Raw genomic sequence first — 21,112 nt, 5'->3', positions numbered from 1 at the left:
CCTCTTCCATTGCTCCAAGCTATTACCCACTAATGGAGAAAATAATGAAAATTCCAATTATAGACATATGATCCCTTCCCAACACTTGCTGCTCCATTACAAGGAAGCTCCAGGCAAATCTCAGGCCCGCTCCTCCATCGGGCTCCAGCTGGCCGCAGATCTGCTCCCTCCTGACTGCCCCCACCTTCTGCACCACCCACGCTTGGGCTAAATGGCGTTGGCAGCAAGGATCTCAGCAGAGCCACACTCTGTGCAGCCTTCAGAGGCCGGGCAGACCTAGCTGGGGGTATGATGATGGAAAACCCAAACCCTGCCCTCTGCAGGTTCCGATGTTCACCCAGTGGGATCCGGAACCAGATGGGGCTGGGAGTTTGATGCAAGCCTTCAGGGAACACTTCCTAATGGAAAAGTGTCCAGAAAAAATTGTCCCCTGGAGGCCCTGGGGATGAGTCTGCTTCAAGATGGCTTGGATTGCTGGCTGGCTTAGGACTGAACCACAGCTGCAGAGAATTAGGAGAGGCCCACATCCACTCCCCGAAAACCCTGAGGCCCCCACGTTCCCCACCGGCCCCGTTCCCCTCCCTGTCGTGGGAGCACAGGGACCCCGAACTCCAGCTCAGCTCCTGGGCTGAAGACAAGCAGGGAACCCTCCTCCCACTTTCTGGGCCAATTGCTCCTGAACAGGAGGGAACCGGACCCTCCAGAGACTGGGTGGCACTGCAGTGGCTCACAGCCACAGGAAGGGGGCACACCTCGAGTGAACTCCAACCCCTCTCCTACCTGGGTGACCGGCCATGTCGTTCAATGGCTGCCTGAAGGGCAGGGTCCCACTCTCAGCTACCATGGGCACGAGAGGTGGTGAGTGAGTCCGTGGCAGGGACAGTGAACCGTCCACCCTCAAGGACTCGATGTTGGCACAGGCCCAGTCGGGGCTGACACCGGCAGCTTGGAGGACACCATGAGAAAGGAAACTGAGATGGGAAGACACAGCAGAGATGCTCACAGAACAGTCCAGGGGCCGCAGGGGCTGGGCGGGGGCCGGGGTGATTTTAAGTGGTCAAGGGGACAAACTTGGCCTTCCGGTTTTTTTATTTTTAGTTGTGAATGGATCTTTGTTTTATTTATTTATTTGTTTATGTGCAGCCCTGAGGATCAAACCCAGGGCTTCACACGTGCCAGGCAAGCGCTCTACCACTGAGCCACAGCCCACAAACGTGGCTTCGAGTTACAAGATCAGGGAAGTGGGGGGCAGCCTGGTGGCTGCAGAACTGCCACCTGTCTAGCGGGGGACTCTGGAAGGAGGGGCTGGCTGGCTGGTGCACTCTGCTGGGCCACTGCCCTGTACAACTGCTCTGTGGAATGTGGGCTCCCTTCACGCTGGGTGACTCACGGTCCAGGTCCCTTCTGCGGCCAATGCCCTCAGGACTTCCCACTTCTCAGTCTGAGAGACTCCACGGTGTCTGGACGCCACGTGGGCAGGTTAATGGAGATTCGCAGGCTGCTGAGGCCAGAAGGGGCGGCCCCAACCCAGAAACCAAGGCCCTTGGCAAAGGGAACTGAGAAGGGCTGTGGGCGTGCCCTCCAGCCTCCCTGGCCTCTGCCTGTCCCCTTGGGGCCTGGAGTCCAGGGCATCACACCGGCCCCTGAAGCTGCTCTGTGGACACTTCCTTGGGAGCCGGGTGGCCACCCCTGCGGTGGGTCCTCTGTTTTCGGGAGGAAGCTCAGACGTCCTCACTAGCTACTGCCACCAGGCAGTCCAATCACCCCTGCGTGGCTAATGTCAAGCGGAAGAAGGAACCTGTCCCCAGAAGGCACAGCCCTCCCCCCATAACCAGCATAAACCCTTCAGTTGACTTAGGTCTTGGTGCCCTCCCCAAGGGAATCCTGCGCCCTGGGGGCCCTCACCCCAGTTCCTTGTGAGGAGGAAGGATAAGGGAAGGGCCTGGGAATTCCCAGAGGCCGAGGCAGGCCGAGCCCTGGGTTCCAGGAGCTCTGGGGCAGGCTGCCTGGCCCCCTGGTTGCTGGGCTTCCTTCCTGGTCTGCTCCTCTGTGCAGTGGGGACCTCCCTCACGGTCTGTCTGGGGATTCCGCTGGGAAAGCCTGGATGAGCACCAAGCCAAGCAGCTCTTAGGATCGTCACCTTCTACCCAGGGCGTGCCAAACTGGGCCCGTGCGGTGGCTCTGGGGGAACGTGGTCGACACACCTGCAGCTGGTTTAAGGACTACTGATTTGGAAAAGGCCCTATTAGGGAAAATGGTTTTCCTGGTCACGCCCCTGGAATCTCGGCGCTGGGGCTGTTTGGACCAGTGGGAACAGCACGCCACCCGGGTGCTCTGCTGAGGCTTTGGAGAGAGGCTGAAACCTGTCCGGGAGGCGGTGGACTAGGTGGGCAGCCGGGGTGCAGACCCGGGTCCCTGCAGGAGGGGGGCCTCTGGGCTGCTGGGCTGCTGGGCTCGCCCACGTCAGTGCCCCGACTTGGCACTGGGGGTCCTCCCTCCCCACCACCCCACCAGGATCCCCGCTCCACGCCCCGGAGCGCCACCTGGCGGCTGGCCCCTCCCAGCAGGCTCTCGGAGCCCTGCATGACCCGCGGGACACGCCAATCCGCGGACCCTCTGGGCAGTGACTCAGGCCCAAGGCACAGTGGGGTCAACCGGAGCGACCTTCTGCGCAGCACCTGGGATGCTCAGCTCCCCGGGAGGTTCTAATAGGCACATCAGAGCAGCTGATACCCTCTCAATTTGGGGGAAACAGGCCCCCAGAGGGAAGGAGGTTTGTACCTGGGTCACAGGGTGAGGCAGCTTGTCTGGGGCAGGGTCTCCGGTCTGTACCCTGACACCTGGAGTGTGATGCATTGGGCACATCTATGTATATGGCCTTGGGAGGACCCTAAGACTGCAGGGAACTGGGCTCAGGGGCCGCAGGGAGGGGAATCCGAGTGTGGGGAGCAGGCACGTCGAGGTCCGGGATCCAGGGGTGATGCAAGGCTGACCTGACCTTCTCCACTGCCTTGATCAGGTTCTTGTCCGGGGCTCTTTCCCCTCTGTCTCCACCACAGCATTGGCCAGGTGAATTCCCCGTTGGAGAGAGAGGGTGGGTGTGCTACCCAGTGTCGGATGGGAGACTGCCCCCTGCTTCCCCCATCGGCTGCAGCGGGACCCAGGTGGCGGTTCTCACTGACCGCGAAGACATGTGCTCTGGACCCGTGTGTGGCCCTTTGGCCGTGCACGAGTGCTCTGTGGAGGTGTGGGGTGTTGGCCATGCCAAGCCGTGTATTATTTAGTGAGCTCTCTCCTCATTAGTAAAGAGGAGAGTGAGATAAATGGCCCTGCGGCGCATGCTCCGCTTACTCTCCCTGTCAGTATCATAAACGAGCACCCGGGGCAATCCAGACGTCCACCCTAGAGAGCGGACCTGGGGGAGGTGTGATCTCGGAGGGCCCGGGGTGCAGTCCCGGCTCCCATGACTCTGGGCTCTCAGAAGGGAGGTGGCCTTTTCATGGTGGCTGGAAGCTGCGGGCTCTGATGATACTATCCTAATGAAGGGGGAGAGCTGACTGAATGAGATCCCCGCTACCATCCATCTCTGTGAAGAGTTCAGAGAGCAGGAGCCACGGCTGCTCTCCCAGCCCCTTAAATCAGGCAGCCGAGTGCCAGGCGTGTGAGGGGAAGGGGGGCCAGTCAGCAGGGCCCCGACAACACAGGCCCAGCAAGGACTCTGTCAGTGAGTCCCTCGCCTGCCACCTCCCCTGCATCACGCAGTGCCGTCTGGGAGTGGAGCTTGGCATCCTCAGTGGTGGCACAGGACAAGCGGGTCCTCTTAGTAAGGAGGGTGGGGAAGGCAGCTCCCCTCTGCACTGGGGCCGGACTCCCGGGATGGCGTCCTCTCCTTACAGGGTTTCCACCTTCTGGAGGGGAAGTGGGTCCCTTGAGCGCACTCGCCTGCCACTCCAGCCACCTGCAAGGGCCCTGGAGTCAGATGCCCCTGAGTGCTCCCCCCTCCCCTGCCGGAGGTCCCTGGAGTGTGGGCAGTGCTACTCCTGGCTCTGCTCTCCCTGGCTGGGCTGCTGGTTCCCAGCCTGGACGTCCTCTGTAGGTGAGACCTGGCCCTGAGCCTCCTTGATCAGTGGGTGTCCCAGGCACAGAGCTGCAGGCTTGGGGAAGTTTCCTGAATGAATAGGCACGGGGCAGAGACCAGCCTGAGCCAGTAGGCTGCCCTTTGCGGGCCCAGAGGTCACAAGAGGCATGGCCAGCAGCGTCTCCTCTGGGCGTCTCTGCCACACACTGGGCCACCAGAAAGTTCTCCCCACAGGCCATGGGATGCGGTGGGGTCTGAGCAGACCAGCCTCCTTGGTCTTCCTCACAAGCGGTCATGACCAGGTCCTTGACAAAGAGGACACAGGCCTAGAGTGGGAGTCCAGTGGTGCAGGACTTGGAAGCCAAGGGCGGGTCAGGTCCTGGAAAGAAGCTGGCCCTCACCTGTGGCCCCAGCTGGCCCTGTGTCCAGTCCCTGGAGAGGGCGCTGCTGGACTCTGAGGCCCACCTCGGTGACAGCAGCGGTGCCTGCTAGAGAGCCAAGCTGTTATTAGAATTCAGCAACAATCCTGGGGACGCGATTTGGTGAATTCAATCCTAGTCACTACCCCATTCCAAAGTGTACACGACAGAACGCAGATGATAATTGGGTTAACATCGTAACATCTTAAGCAATAATAAATTAGTCCTCATTTAATAACCCACTTTAAGAGTGGAAATGGCTATGTTAATATATGATAAAATATCTGGGTCTGTATGTACACAACACCCTGGAAAATACATTAAAAATTAATTATAGTAAAATCGATATGATTAGGAGCACCAAGTCCTTTATGCGGAGGCAGTAAATGTGCTTAAGATGTTACGGGAAAGAAAAAAAAAAAGAGGCTCCGTGTGATTAAAGAGCTGGGGAATGGTTACGGAGAACTTTTGATAAACGTTCTCTCCTCGGGCAATTTAGATGACAGATCTTTAGAATCCCATTCTCTCTCTCAGATGCCAGCACATCAAATGATCACTGTCACTTTCCTCTTCTTTGGGGGTCTTTTTGCTTGACCTGAAGATGCCCAGCACCAGACAGGCTTCTGTCCTCTTGAGGACCAGCCAGGATCCCTGGGTGTGCACTTGAACCACCGTCTGCGCCTATTAGTCAGGATGTGCTGGGTTTGGGCGCAGCAACAATCAGTCCCCTTCTTAGTGACATTGCTCCCTTCTGTGGAGGTCCCTGCAGGACTGATAACTCTTCAGCGTGACCGTGCTGCTTTCTCAAAGACCAAGACCAGCGTGACTGTAGGTTTGAAGTCTGGTGAGGGCTGGCTTTCTGGTTCACAGATGGTCTCCCACCCTGTCCTCACATGGTGGAGGACTGGGCCCTCTTTTATACGGGCACTGATCTCATTCCTGATGCTCCAACCTCATGACCTAGTCACCTCCCAAAGGCCCACGTGTCAGTCAGTTTTCTGTGGCTATAATAAAATCCTGAGATAATCGATTTATAAAGAGAAAAGTTTTTTTCTGGCTCACAGTTGTGGAGGTTTCTGCGGTGCTCTGTTGACCTTGTTGCTTTTGGGCTGTGGAGAGGCAGCACATCACGGTGGTAGCGTGTGGGGAAATGTCTAGCGCATGGCCAGGGTGCCAAAGAGAAAGAGGAAGAGAGGAGGGTCCCATAATTACCTGTGAGGTGACACCTGCATCATCCAGAGCGTGCCTCTCCCTAGGCTCCTCCTCTTAAAGGGCTGGCTACCTTCCAATAGCACCAGGCTGGGGACCCAGCACAGAGGCCTGTGGGGACATTCTGGGTCTGAGCCATAACAGAAATTGCCTCAAATGGTTCATCGACCTCCCCTTGGCCTGGCGATGGGGTCGGGAAGACCCTGCCCATTTACAGAGTATAAAACAGAAGTCCGGGAGGCAGCTGGCCCCAGGTCCCCAGCTCCAGCTCAGAGCACCTTGTGGGGACCTGGGACGCTCCTGTCACAGGGTGTCCTGCAGCACTTCGCCCAGGCCCAGGATGACGTGGTGGGCAGAGCCCTCACTCCAGGCAGACATCTGGCCTGGGGTGGACTCCAGCCCTGACCCCCAGTCCTGTCTTGGCCGAGGGTCTGAGCCCTGCTCTGCGTGTCACCCGATGTCCCCTCTGTTGGGTGTCTTTTCCTTCATCCTGTACCATGCATGGTGCCAGCTGTGGCCTGCTGCTTCTATAAGCTGTCCTCTGCCTGGCCAGGCCTGCTTGGCCACCTCATGGCCCTAGGCAGGCTCCGCCCTTAGGGCAGGTGGAGGTGGCTGCTGAGGGTGGGGCTCTGCAGGTGCTCCTGGGCGGGCACCCCAGCGTCACAGACAGGCGGTGACAAATCTGAAGTTGTGCCAGCGTTAGGATCATTCTGTTCTCGCCTCCTCTATGTAGGCCCCCTTTGGACGCCACTCAAACTTTCCACCTCTGAGTCACGGTGGGCGGCCATCTGTGCCAACGAGAAACCCGCGTCTCTGGGTGAAGGAGCTTTTAGGAATAAATCCAAACAAAACTTTAAAAAAAGTCGCACTTCATCATACTTTCTCTGTGTATCTGGGACCCAGCCCAAGGGCTGATTTGCAGCCCTTTAGTACAACTTGGAATTTGCCGATTACCCTTGGTATTTATGTAGCTCATAAGTCTCCCTGGACGGGTGGGAAGTCTCCATAAATACTGGGGCAGGCCGGCCGGGAGTGCGGCTGCTGGCAACGCGGCTTTCATATTTCAACCACCGCTGAATCCGAGGAGATGGATTTGGGTCTGAGACGCCTTGGCATGCTCCTCTGCCGTCGCGCCCAGGCTCCGTGGTCTTTTCTCCTCCTCTGCGATGCCACCCGATCCTTCCTGATCTCCCAGGGGCCTGGAGGACTCTGCTCACCTCTGCAGGACGCTTGGCCATGGTGTGATCACGTGCATTTCAAAGGTGGGGACGGCGAGGTTTGGAGATGGTCGATGTCCAAGGTCACTCAGCTTGAGAGAGCTGGGGCGTGGACCTCAGACTCTGTGACCCTGGAGTGCATGTGCTAAACCTCCCAGCCACATGTTTAATGTTGGAAACACAAAGATGACAGGATGAGGCCAGGCCCAACGGTGGACGCTTCCTGGTGCTCTCTAGGGTCAACACTGAGGTCCAGGGGCTGGATTCTGATCCAGGGTGTCAGATATGCAGTCACGACGGGCTATGAGACCCTGGCACATTGCTGCCTGTGTCGAAGCTGTGGCTCCACAGCCAACTCAAGAAGTCAGGGACGGCGTCCAGGACGGGGACAGGCTTATTTGGCTGGGCAAATAGGTCCTGGCTTGTTTTAGAAACGAAGAAGGAAGAGGGCAGAGACCACAGGCCCACCTGTCAGGTGACGTGAGGGGTCGGGATGCCGCGTGGCAGGAATGAATAATGAAGAACTTGGACATTAATGGGGGAAGGAGCTGAGGTGGCGGGAGTGTCACTGTAGATAGGTTGAGGTGGATAAATGCTTTATAAAAGACGATACTGAAGAGAAATTAAGGTGCAAAGCAGTTTCTTCCCAGCTCGCCAAGCGGGTCTTCTATAGTCAGTTCAGGTAACTCCGCCTGAACAAGGGAAGGCTGGTTTCTGCTCTCCAAGCAGGGCCAGAGGCCACGCCCATCCTGGGGCCAAGAGACCCAGCCAAGGGGTGCTGTGGTCCACAGTGCCCCGAGGGGGGCAGTTGAAGCCTCGTTCCAGGGCCAGTCCCCGTTGCAGAGTTTGGAATTGTATGTCATGTCTTCTCCATGGGCAACTTCTTTTTTGTCTGGAATATTCAGTTAATCAGAAAACCCTGGCTCAGTCATTTCAGGGGAAGTTCACGCCTATCCTGGAGGAAGTTTCTGTGAGACATGTTTGGTACACAATTCCAGCAGAACTGAATCAGGCCAAGTGTTTTCTGCTGCGGAGAAATGTCTACATGTATCCAAATGTGACAAAGAACCTAGTCACAGCTTCTTTTCCACATTTGATGTCAATATTGATGTGTGTCATACACGTTTTTGCAAACACGAATATGCGTATGAGTGTCTATTACGTGTGGACAGATAGATACATGGACATGTGGGCGGACAAACAGACAGAAAGATGCTCAGAGAGACAGAAGCATGGATAGATGCGTCGATACAGAGAGAATAGGTAGGTAGGTGACAGGCACACAGATGCATCGCTGGCTGGCTGGACAGAGGGACAGTGGACAGATGGGTGGAAGCATGGAGAGAGACAGGGAGAAAGGGGAGGGGGGGCATCTTCTGTCTGAAATGGAGCTTTCTTTCTACCACCGGGGCTGGGGCAGTTCCTCCCGCCCAGCCCAGCCAGCGGCTCTTCTGAGGTTGGTGGCCTGCACCGCCGCTCTCCTCTGCCCTCACAGGTGGCTGGCTGTCCAGCTGCTCCTGAGAGGCTGTCGAGGCCCTGCAGAGCTGGTGTCCTTCACCTGTGTGTTGCACAGTGGACGCTTCACCTTTCCGAGGTTTGAGCTTCCTGTGGTCAAAGCACAAATGGAAAATAGAAGTACAAAATCCCAGGAATAAGGGTCGGTAAGTTTTGACTCCTGTGAGGAAACCCTGCGTCTCCTGCTCCCTCCCGCCCCCGTGGGAGCTGTCTCTTGTCCGGTGTGGACAGTGATCCGCCCTGTGGACTGCCAGGCTCTGCTCTTGGCGGGTGGGGAGGACCCGCTTTCCTTTGTGCTGCACCCCAGCCCCTCACAGGGCCTGCTCAGGGTGGGTGCTCCCCAAACGCCTGCTATGGGAACAAACAGGGACGCATCCACCTGCGAGGACAGTCCTCAGCCTGGCTTCAGTGCCTCGTCAGAGTGAAACCCTGCTCCCCAGGCACTCAGGCCTGGGAAGGTGCCTGCTGTCTGCCTGCCTGCCTGTCTGTCTGTCTATATCATATATTATCTATCTATCAATCATATATTATCTATCTACCATCTATCAATCATATCTTATCTATCTACCATCTATCTATCTACCTACCTATCATATAGTATCTATCTACCATATATTATCTATTATCTGCTTGCTCTCTATCTAAGCCATCATGTATTATCTGTCAATCACCTATCATCTATCTATCCATCATCTTTCTCGTATCTACCTATCATCATCATCACCACCCACCCCACATCCTCTCCCCCTTTGCCTGAGTGTTTCTGTCACCTCACTGAAAGCACGTCCTTTTCCCACCAAATCTTTGGTCAGAGAATCTGGGGCTTTTTGACAAAAGGAACCCCCCCATACAAGGAACTCTGCTGGCACCCAGACACTGGGTAGGGAAGCACGTGTCCTTGGATGGCTCAGCCGACAGCTCCCTAGAGCCTCTGCTCGACTCTGCTGGGGCAGGGCGAGCCTGCACATGGCCTCCTGCTGCAGCAACCTTGTGGCCCCTGGGAGGTGGAGGACCTGTCCTGCTCTGGGTGCCCCACCCCTGCCAGACAGAAGTCTGGGGCTCCCTTGGCTTGAGGGCTGTAGGTCAGCCTTGTGCAGGCGGGGGACAGGCCCAGGCCCTTGGACGTCTGACTGCAGCTTAGTCAAGCCGGGGAGCCCCCTGTGAGTCCTGGGGTTGACTGTCCCCCCAATGCCTCACACCCCGCGCCCTCGACTGCTCTCCCCACTCGGGTGGAAACCTTGTTTCTGGACACTCATGGGGCTGAGCGCAGGCCCTGCCTGACCACTGGGGACCTGGCTGTGTGACTTCAGGGAGGGCCTGTGCCAGTCTCGGCCTTGTGTCCTCATGCTCAGAGGAGGAAGGAGAGTGTCCCAGGATGCTGTGGCATGAGGTGTGCCGGCCACCTCGTCTGGCACCTGAGAGACGCCCAGACATGGCACATCCCCTCATTGTCCCCTCCCCAAGGGCCTGAGACCCCAGAGACCCCAGCAGAGGCTGGGTAGAGGTCCCTTGCTCCTTGCAATTGAGGAGCCAGCCCTCTTCTTAAAGGGGCCTGTGCACCCTGAGGCAGATTTGTGTGCATACAGGCCCCATTAGAAGCAAATATTTTATGTCCTTTATGCTAACCAGCTCCATTTATAGCTCATAATTTTTAGTGCTAATATTCTGACAGGACAGGAAATCACAGACCTAGAGCATACAAGTCTCTTGGTGATGCTTGCTAACTACACCCACTTAAATATGCAAATGCACACGCATGAGAAAGACACGGGCGTGCGTGTGTTTGCACACACCTGTATCCCCCTTCTCACCCGCATACATGTAGGGAATGCACACCAGCACACACACACACACCTGCACATTCATGCACCTGCCTGCATACCTGTGCACCCCAGGATAGGTGTGCACACACGGCAGGCACACACGGCACACTGCGCTCTCGCGCGCACACCCCACCATGCCTATTGAGCAGCTGCCTTCCCGGAGTGGAGTCTGGCTGGCGTCCTGGTGCTCCCCATCAGGACCAGGCCAGCTGGTGCAGAGCCAGGAGCCCAGGTCAACGGAAGGGGCCCTGGCACAGTCGGTAGGTGGCTGGGCCTTGCTGCTGGAATGGCTGCAGCCCAGGGCTCTGGGTAGACGGTCCCTTTGCTGCTGGGCAGGAGCTGTGGGGACTCAGCCTGTCTCTGCCCCTGCGTCCATGCTGAGGTGCCACAATGTCAGCTGCAAACCTTCTGACTGGTGACCAGACAGGTGCCACACGGGAACTGTGAAGAGACACTCTCCTGCCCTCGTTGGGCTCCCTGGTGGCAGGTGAGAGGGCTGGGCGAGTCTCGAGTTGGGTCTTATTTCAGAGTTACTAGAGCCACTCCAGGCTGGTTTCCAGGGCACGCGAGAGGCCCAGCAGCAGACATTCCCCTGTTCCCAGTCGAGCCTCAGTGTCACCTGGGGCCATCGTAATCCTGAAAGTTAGAAATGACTCGAGCCCCGGGGTGGGCAGCCCCTGGGGACGTGGAGACCCTCAGGGACAGAGGGGCTGGCCTGTGCCGGGGGAGCAGCCGCCTGTCCCTCACCACTGGTCCATTCACCCTCGAATCCTGCAGGTGTTGACAGGCACCTGGAGAAGAAGACACAGTGGGCTGGACCACGGCCACTCCCCACAGAGGCCCACAGCCCAGTCCCTGGGAAGGTGAGTTGTTTGGAAAGGGGTTTTGAATATGTCGTTTAGGATCTTGAGAGGAGGAGGTCATCTTGTATAATCTGGCTGAGCCCCAAGACTCATGACAGGTGTCTTCATAAGAAAAAGGCAGAGAGACCCGACACAGAGAGGAGAAGCCGTGTGGGGACGGCCAGAGACGGGCATGACGAGGCCACAGGCCGAGGATGCCCACAGTCACCAGGGGCTGCAGGGGCAGGAGGGTCTGCCCTAGAGCCCTCGGAGGGAGCAAGCCCTGCCCACACCTTGAATGTGAGCCTGTGGCCTCTGGAACTGCGAGAGAATGAACTGCTGTTGTTTTGTGCCACCATTAGGGTCCTTTGCAGGTAACCAAGGAGAGCAAAGCAGCCATGAGACCAGGGAGGGGACAGGGTAGGGCAGGATCCTGGGAGCCCCGCCAGAGGCCCCTCGTCTAGCAGGGAGGTCAGGCTGGAGGAGGTTCAGGCCTGGGCTTCTCTGGGTGGACACAGCACATGGAAACAGGGAGGCCGGGCTGAAGGTGGGTCCCTCTCCCATCTCGGAGTGCTCTGCTCCCCTCTGTGCGTCCCCGGGCTGCAGTCCCCGAGACAAGAGCAGGACGAGCGGGGACTTACTTACGAGGGCACTGGGTTTGCCACAGGAAACCCCAGGCTGCAGCACCGGGGCACTGGTTGTCGGATCCCAGCCGAGGGGTCCTAGGGACACAGTGGAGCCGGGCTGCCCCGGCGCCCTGACCCCCGTGCACTGCCGTCCCCACAGGGGGAAGAGCTGTCTAAGCAGGGTGCAGCTGCTGTGGGGAGCCCCCTTCTCTTCCTCCAGCACTGATTCAGGACCCACCACCAGCTGGGCCCCCTGCCAGGCCCTGGGCTGTCCCCTGAGTCTGACACTGGCTGGGAATCATGTGTTTTATCTGCTGACCAGGGACGGCAGGCTGCCTGGGGTTTCCCCTGGGCTTCTACCAATGGGGCCACCACTCATACTGGAAATCTATGGCGTGGGCTCCCATGAGACCTGGGGGCAGGGGACCTTGCCAAGTGGAGTCTGCCCCATGAGAGGGGCTCTTCTGCAGAACCGCGGGCATGCCGGGGTCCCACACACCTGGCCTTCCTGCAGCCTGGTGGGGATCTGGCCTCCCCAGGAAGAAAGCGTCCCCTGAGGATGGGCTGGCAGCTGGCTCTGGGGTGGAGGCCTCCCCGGCTGGTCCAGCTGCACCCCTGCTAGCCTGAGAGCTCCTGCCCTTGGTCCCCCAGGGGTGCCAGTTTTTATCATCATGGCAAACTTTGGAAGTGAAGGTGGCTACTGGCCCCCTTGGTAGATGAGAAAAGGCCCCCTGCTGCTCTCTGGGGCAGAGTGAGGTCCAGCTTCTGTTCTCTGGTCGTTGGCTCTCCCGAGGGGGCATGCTGGGTGGTGGTGACAGGTTGGGAGGGGACTTACTTCCAGGGGTCCTGGATGGGCTGTCTGGAACCTCAAGCCTGTCAATGCAGCAACAGGGTCCAGCACCATCTGGATTCTCAATCACCAGCCCCTGACAGTGACTTCATGTCAACCTCCATGTGGGGGGGACTTTACAAGAATTCATTTGTTTCGTTTGGGGCTATTTTGGAATCTTGCTTTAATTTAATTTGTTGAGATTTGACTCGATTAAAGGGTATTGATCTGGGGTGCCTAAAATTGCTGCCATTTGTCAATAGTGGCTCACTTGTGAAATCCCATTGTTAATAAATCACGTCTCCAGCTGCTCAATATGTACTTATTACAGTTAGGATACAGATGAGGTTTCCCCCCCTGGCTCCCCGTGACAGATTAATACCATTAAAAGTTGCAGACATGGCTTTCAGGGAGTCTGCTTGTACGTGGACTTTCTGGTGCCCAGCCTGCCACACGCACACACACTTTCTTTGGTCCTTCAAGGAGGAGTTCAAAGAACCGAGAAGAACCTCACGTGTCAGGGAACACGTGGCTTCTGTGGCAGGGAGCAGCCCGGGTTAGGAGTCCTGGAACTGTGGGGTCACTTGGTTGGGCCAGCGCTCTCACAGGGCTGCCATCTGGGGACCCTGGCCTCCTTCCCGAAGCCCTTTAGAGAGCCCATCTTACGGAACGGGGTGGCTGCTGCTGGGGCCGGGCAGCCAGGACCAAGGGTGGCTGACGGTCTCTCAGAACAGCTGAATAGCAGAAAGACGGGATCCAGGCCTAGACCGTCCAGTACTCCAGTCTTCATGGACCATCTCCTGATGTGACCTGCATCCCCCAGGGTGATAAATGTCTGTTAGTGGGTACCCTTGTACAGAAGACGGGTCAACCTCCAGGGCTGGAGCTAAGAGAACCCCCAAACACTGGAGTCAGTGCCCTTGTTTCCAGAGGAAGCTTGAGGGTCATCCTCCATAGACTAGTGCATGCCCAGGAGAGGCCATGACGCAGGAGACCTGGGGTGGTGGAGGGGAGGTGGGGAGGGGCGCCGGCCATTGCTCCTGCCTCCCAGCCTGGGTGTGGGAAGGCCCCACGGTGGTTGGAGGACTTTCACTGTGGTCCTTCATGCGTTTCCACTGCAGGGCTTGCAGGGTGTCTCTCCCCAGATTCCGCCTGTCCAGCAGCTCGGAGTGGTCGGTCCTGCTGGCCCAGGACCCTGTCTGTTCCGACCTCTGCCCCGGCGCTGGCAGTGGATGGCAGCCTTTGGAAGCCTCTCTCCCTCGGCGTCTTCTCACTCTGAATCCCCAGAGTCGGCTTCTCCTCCTTTCTCCCTTTCTTCTTTCTTTAATGTGCTGCATAAATGCCTTTGGGAGACCTGCTGGAGGCCAGACCCAGAGCAGGGTCCTGTGCAGACATAGGGACGGAGGGGTCCCTGCTGCAGATCCCCTGGAGCAGGGTCCTGCGCAGACATAGGGACGGAGGGGTTGCTGCTGCAGATCCCCTGTCTCCGCCCCCCACCCCGTCCCCGAGGAAGGACACGGGTCTGCAGACGGCTGATTTAGTGGGACAGTAGACGCGGAAGATGGGCAGCGATGGCATGGTGCGGCTGGGGGTTGGGCAGAGGCGCTGCTGTGTTCCTGTCCCTGTTTGCCCCAGCGTGGCGGGAGGGGGCTGCAGTGCTTGGGAGGTCAAGCCTCCTGCCTCCTGGCACCCGGGAGCCTTTCCAGCGCCGCGCACACTGGAGGAGCTGTGTCTGTGTGAGCAGAGAGCCCTTGGCCGGCTGAAGGGCGGAGCCAGGGGTGCGTGAAGGATCTGCTGGGAGCTGTTTGCAATGCATAGAAATCGGCGGGGCTTGTTTTCCAACACCGTTCTTTTATTCATAAGCCTGCGTTGGAGAGGCTCGTAAATGACATTACCAATTTTGCATTAAGCAGGTCTGGCAAGGCTGGTCACAGTTCTGCATTTGGGACTTTGCTCGGGGCCAGATGGGCTTGTGGGCCAATTGCTTTATTAAGCATCTTAAGAACACGCCAACCTCCTGGCTTGCTGCTCTGAAAGTCATCCAGGGGCCGTGTGCTGGGTGGGGCTGGGGGCTCGCCCTGGTGCTGGTGTCCTTGGCAGCTGCTGTGACTTTGAGGCTGCGGTCCTCCCCCGCCACCCGGCCTCAGCTCAGAACTTCCTGTGGCTCTTTCCAGCCATTGCACCCCCATCTGAAGGGTGAGAACAATCCCTTTCCCAGCACTCTTGGGAGGGTGCAGCCCAGCCTGAGCTGGCTCCCTCGAGGAGCCCAGCTCGGCCTGGCCCTGCACATTCCGTCCACCACTGTGGAAGGGACATGGTCCACAACAATGCATCATGTGGCTTCCTGTGGACATGCAGCCTGGGATGCTGCCTCCTTGCTCTGCCTACGCCTGAATGCGAAGGCAGAGGCGCGAGGACACCCTCCTGCGTGGGTGTTTGTGAGGTTCGGGGGCCGGGCCCTGCTGAAAGAGATTTCTTCTGCAGATCACAGAGGCGAAGGGGTTCCAGGGCCTGAAAGGGGTTTAAAAATAGCTGGAAAGGCTGACAGCAGACACAACGGGCAGCGCCACTCAATTTGCCGCCTTTGGCCTAACAGGACACTGGAGGCACTTGGCCCCGTCCAAACACGCTTGCCTGGCTCCAGGTCGCGTCTGGAGGTGTCAGAAAAGGAAATGCGGGCTCCGCAGGACTCCTCTCCCGTTGGCCCTGCTGTTCTGTGTTTGCCACCCTGTTGTACCCAGACCTGGTGAGGCGGCCAGAGCCCTCGGTCAGCCTGACGCTGCGTGGACGTAGTGTGAATACGCGTGAGTGTGAGTGTGTGTGTGGGTCTCCCTGCTCAGCGTGGTGGCCCCTGCCTGGGGAGGACCCACACTCCCTTCAACGCCTTGCCGTGGCCGTCTGGAATGCTTAGTGACTGTACCTTTGTAGTCTGTGATGGAGGGCAGGTGGGTGGGTGTGGAAGGATGGAAGGGCAGATGATGGATGGGCAGATGGAGCAGGTGTGTGTGGCGGAGGGGTAGCCGGATGGTGGTGGACAGATGGAGTGGGGTGATGGTGCGTGGTGATGGATAGAGAGACGGATGGTGGGGAATGGAGAGCTGGAGGGGAAAGGAGGCCCTGAGCCTCTGGGGCTGGTGGGCAAGGAGGAGGACGGGGCAGGGGGGCTGCTGCCACCTGCCTCCTGGAGAGGCCACCTGCTGATGTCCTGCTGCAAGTTCTCAGTCCAGATTGCTCTTCCCTCCTCACCCAGTCCTGGGTCGAGTCAGCCACTAATTCCCAGTGATCCTGGGTGGAACTCCAGAGGTTCTGGTTGGTTGCTTGGCAACCACACATGATGGTCAAAAAGTGTCTAAGAATGGGCTGAGTCTCCAGAGGGCGGTCCTCCAGGCCTACACCACGGGTGGCTTCTCTGGGCGGGGCCTGGTCCTCCGTGGGCTGCAGCACGGGCCTCTCGGCCTGCTCTGCACTTCTGCCACTGGATTTGGACAACTGAGCTCATTTTTCCTAGAAATCTGATGTTGGATACCAGCCGGGGTTGATGTAATAGTCTTCAAATGTGCCTAATGCGGGGTAATCAAGGCCCTTGCAGGCTTTGCAGGGATACAGTGACCCTGGTGTTTTATTCCCTGCTAACCTTCAATTTCTGTTCCTGACCTTTCTCTGTGAAATATTTCAATATAAATAATGCCGTTTTGCAAACACATTGCCCTGATTACTTTGTAGGGCCCTGATTCTCCATGTGTGAAAGTCTCTGAAGGAAGTAGTAATTTGTTCCCCTTTCTGGTAATTGCTGTTTTAGAAATAGCTTCTTCAGACGTCTGCCACCAATTGGCATCGCCCGGCGCTCTGCGAGCCTGCCAGGAGGCAGCCGGAGGCATTGCTCCTGCTGTCCTGCTGCAGGGTCCCCTTGGCAGCCGGTCCCAGGCTGCGGGGAGAAGAGGGCCTGCAGGCGGTGCTTTCACCTGGCCCCTGGCCTGAAGGTCACCCTAGGCCCGTCCTGGAGAAAGGCTAAATGTGCCCTGTCCTCTGCCTGCTGCCCTCAGTTCTGAGGCTTGTGGCATCAACAGCTGCAGCTGGAGCTTGGTGCAAGCCCTGCCTGGTGCCCGGCCAGCTGGACAAGTGTCGGAGCACAGCCTGTGCCTGTGCTAGAAGACACATGGCACAGAGGTGAACCTGAGCTTGTCAGGTGGGTCCCAGTGCCACCCTTGAGTCTCCAAAGTCAAACCCTCGTGCCCCCGATGAGCTGATGGCAAGTCCTCGTGTGGCCACCGATCCACGTCCTCTGCGGGCCTGGCATTGGGATGCACTTTACGGCCACAGGACCCCAATTCAGGAACCAAGAGTGGACTCACAGGGGAGGCCAAGTCTCCACGCGAAAGGTCAGTGGTGAAGAGTCGGCCCTGGGGAGAGCTGGGGAGAGCCTCAGGCCAAGGTCAACCATCAACCCCAACGACTCTGACCAGAATAAGAAGGAGGCTGTCTTGTCCTTGGTTCACTCCCCTTCCCCTCTGCACCCCCGCTGCTCACCCAGCATCTACAGGTGCCCATGGATGCTCAGGCTCCTTACAGAAGAGTGCACATGGTCACAAAGGCTCCGGCAATTGAAGCCATCTCTAGGTTCCGTATAATGCCTAGGGGATGCACATGCTGTGTAAATAGTTGTTATTCTGTGTTGTTTGGAGAATAATAAGGAAAACTCTCCCCAGGTTCAGAGTGACTCAATGTTTTCTCAGAACATTGTCCCTCCGCGGCGGGCTGCATCTGTGGATGGAGAACCCGTGGACACCAAGGGCAGAATGGATGCTCTTCAGCCCAGCCTCCGGCCTCTGGCCTTGCCCCTCGGGGAACCTGCAGCAGTAACAGAAGCCGCAGCAGCAATAGCTGCTCCTGTGCGTAACTGCTGCAAAGGAAGAGTTCTGGGTCTGGGCGGCAGGTGCTGGGGAGTGGCTTGCCCTGTCCTTGAACCAGGGTCCTGCTGGCCCAGGGACCGTCCTGCCTTTGAACTGGCCTGGGCCTTTCCTCCGAGCATTCTTCCATGGCAGACACCAGCTCATGCCTCAGACAAAGCCAAGGGGCCCTTCTCCAGGGGCCCTCCTGCTCTCCCCAGGAGCAGGTGCACCTCCTGGGACCAGGGGTTAGTGCGTGTCCACTGGACTGGGCCTCATCTAAGGGCAGTGACTGGACCTTGCTGGCTTCCATGTCCTGAGCACCAATGCAACTCTGAGCAGATCGTAGGTGCTCAATAAGTGTTCTGGATGTGAATGTACAAAAGAATGGCTGTGGGAAGGTCTTTGCCCTGGCAGCTGACCATGAGGGCAGAACCTGCCTTCCTCCCTCTCTCCCTGGGGCAGGGCCCTTCTCTAGCACTGTGTGGCTGACCTGTCCCTCCAGCGGTAGGGGCTGGCATCTGGTAAATGGCAGAGCTTCCTGCCTGCTCCCGGGTAGTGGCTGTGAAGGAAGAGGCAGGTGGGCAGGGGGCTTCAGGGAGGGGCGAGGGGAGTGCAGATGGGGAGGCCCTTCCCCCAACAGGGGCTGGCCGGACTCTCTCCCCACACTGCGAACAGAACATGCTCATCCTTGGTGGCTGTTTTGAGCCATTTGGTGATTAATTTCCGTGGAAGGTTAAGATCCAACAGGAGGGAGAAGTCGATGGCTAATCTATTAAGCTCCTGGGGTAACTTAATTTACATGTTTTGAATGATCACTTCCTACCTGGGCATTCGGGCATCCCAGCATCCTGGAGTAAATGAGGACTTGGCTCCCAGGGTGGACAAGGAGCCTCGGGTTCTTCCGAGTTCTTGGACGTTTCCCTTGGCCGTCGTTTGCAGGGGTGGAGAGTCTCCTCTCTGTCCTTTCAGAGCCGCAGACCCTGTCCTCACAGGTCCACTGTGGTGGCTGAGAGTGCCTGCAGCCATTTGTCATTCAAAATACAAATGAAGGCCACATTGACAGGGACTGCTTTGCCCAGACCTGGGGAAGTGCCAGACAGCTTGCTGGGGGCATCAGACTGGACACAGTGGACAAGAGGCCCAGCAGGCACCTGTGGCCATCTTTGGCAGGCGGTTTGGCTGGGCCCGAGGACCTGACCGCAGCATTGTCTTGCAGAGAGTCGGGGCCTCCACTGCTGCCCCTGCTCCTCGTACCAGGTGGAGCGAGTCCTCCGCGAGGTCCACGTCAGACTGGGCCCTCGGGCAGGAATAGGGGACTGGAGAGGTGTTAGTCAGGGCGAGGCCTCTGTGCATCAGGGCAGGCCCCTCATCCCATATGACGGGCACCTCATACAAAGAGGGGACAGACCCTGAAATGAGCACACAGCAGGAGAGGGCCACGTGCAGGTGGGGACAGAGGGAGAGAGGTGCCAGTCACGGTGCTCCAGGGATGGCGGCTACGCAGGGCCACCCTCCCCTGGGCCTTTGGATCCAGCCGCACCTGATCTCCAGCTCCCGGCCTCTCTGGGCTGCGCTTCAGTGGTAAGTCCCCACCCCCACGCATCCCCATGTAGGCGCGGGCACCTGCCGCCACTCTGTCCCCTTTGTTCCTAGAGCAGAGCAGGCAGAGAGCCTCCTACCTGTCCAGGAAACCTGAGCTCCGAGCTGTCTGGGGGAGCGTGTCTGTGGAGCCTGCCTGGGAGAAGGTGGTGACAGGACTCTGCTGGCTCCAAGGGACCTGTCCTGTGAGGATGGAGGTCCTGTGGGCCATGCGTCTGTGAGGTTGTCTCCTCAAGCACCCTGGAAACTCTGGGACAAGAGACGTGGTGACCCTCCTGGGTGCCGACTCAGGGGAGCCCCCCGGGGGTGTACACACCCCTTCCCACCTGCCCCCACCTCCAGCAGAGCCCCCCCCCCCACTGCACTTGCTCAACAGGAAGAGAGAGGGGACAAGAGGAAGTGTCCAGAACAGGTGCCCAAGGGCCACCAGAGGAGGCAGCCTGTGGAGGGAAGAGGGTAGGTTTAGTTTCCTCTCTTCACCGGTAAGAGCGGCAGCACCCACAGCCGCGGCTGCAGACGTGACCCGACGCCAACCCAATAACGAGGACACGATTTCGAGAAAAATTTTGTTTTGCAAGCAAAGGAGGAACCAGGGGACTCCTGTCCCGGAGACTGTGATTCTGCCCATCAGCAGGGGCTTTTGAAGAGGAGACTCAAAGGCTGCATTCCCCGGGTTCTCTGTCTGGAGTTGTAATCCACGTGTTAATTTGGGAGACAGCCTTTTCTGAGATCTTCTGGTACCACCCCCAAGGTCTGGATTACTTTGTTTCCAGGGCGGGTGTGTACTCAGGACAGATAACTCCGCCTAGGATGGGGAAGAAAGGCCATGCTGTTCCCCCTGAGATGAGGGAGGGGGAAGGGAAGAGGAGGGACAGAAACATGGCCATTTCAAAAATAAGCCGCAGTGGCAGAGCAGCGAGGGTTGTATTCAAAGCATAAAGTGGGCCACTGTTACACGGGGACAATGGTCACCAGCATTAGGACTGGGATGGTGAGTGGTTGGGGCTGGGACACTGTGTGGGATTTGGGGTGGGTGCTTCTTCCTCCTCCCCTCCCACTCAGTTCCCTGGGCGCATAATAGTGTTGGGCCATTGACTGTGCTAATGGTTGACCGCTAAACCTCTGATTGTGTGCTTTAAATGCACACAGGTTTTGGTGGTCACAGCCCGGGGCATCTACTTGTAGAGGTCAGAATGCTGCTGACATGATGCTTGCACAGAATGGCCCCAGGAATAAGTATGACCTGTCCCCAGGGTCTGCGGAGCTGTGGTAGAGAGACCTAGCAAAGAGTCGTGAGGTTAAGGGCAGCTGGACCAGTTTCAAGTGCTGGCTCAAGTCCTCAGGGGTGCCGCAGGCCTGGAAAGTGACGTACTTCCCCGAGCCTCAGTTCCCCATCTGTCAGCCCCTGGATGAGGACAGCACCCACCTCCTGTGCAGAGTGGGCCAGGGAAGGCCAACTTTGCCAGCCTCTGTCCCCGTGGCGAGAGCTGCCCTGCCTAGTGAGCACCACCGTGGCCCCGGCTAGACGCCTGCCCGCTCTACCTGAACACCTAGACGGTCCTTCCAGCCTAGAAGGAGCAGAAGTTGGGTTCGCACCAAAATTTTTTGTCTTGTTTTTTTCCCTGGGGATTGAACCCAGGGGTGCCTTACCACTGAGCTACACCTCGGGTCATGGTTTTATTTTCTGTTTCGGTTTGAAACAGGGTCTTGCTAAGGTGCCCAGGCTGGTGTTGGCCTGGCATGCATCCAAAACCTAAGCCAGAAACCCAAGTGGTCCTTTTGAGGGCACCTTGCCACTGGGTGGCCTGGGCACGTAGAACACTGTGACGAGCAACCTTCACGGAGGGTGTCTTGCCCTAGTCTCAGGCATTTCGGCAGCCTCCCCTTTGACCCTGGAGAGGGAGTGGGTGCTAACACCACAGAGGGGGAGAAACTGAGGCCCAGTGACTTGCAGAAGTCACTTTTAGTGACTTTCCTGAGGTGACAAGACCTGGTGACTGCTTCCGAGGGAGACCCCCAGGGGCCCTCTTCTCCCGCTGCTGCTGCCCATCCTTGTCACCTGCACA

The sequence above is a fragment of the Marmota flaviventris genome, chromosome 10 (assembly GCF_047511675.1).
Source record: "Marmota flaviventris isolate mMarFla1 chromosome 10, mMarFla1.hap1, whole genome shotgun sequence".
Classification (NCBI taxonomy): Eukaryota; Metazoa; Chordata; class Mammalia; order Rodentia; family Sciuridae; genus Marmota; species Marmota flaviventris.
Note: the sequence above shows the minus strand (reverse complement) of the source record.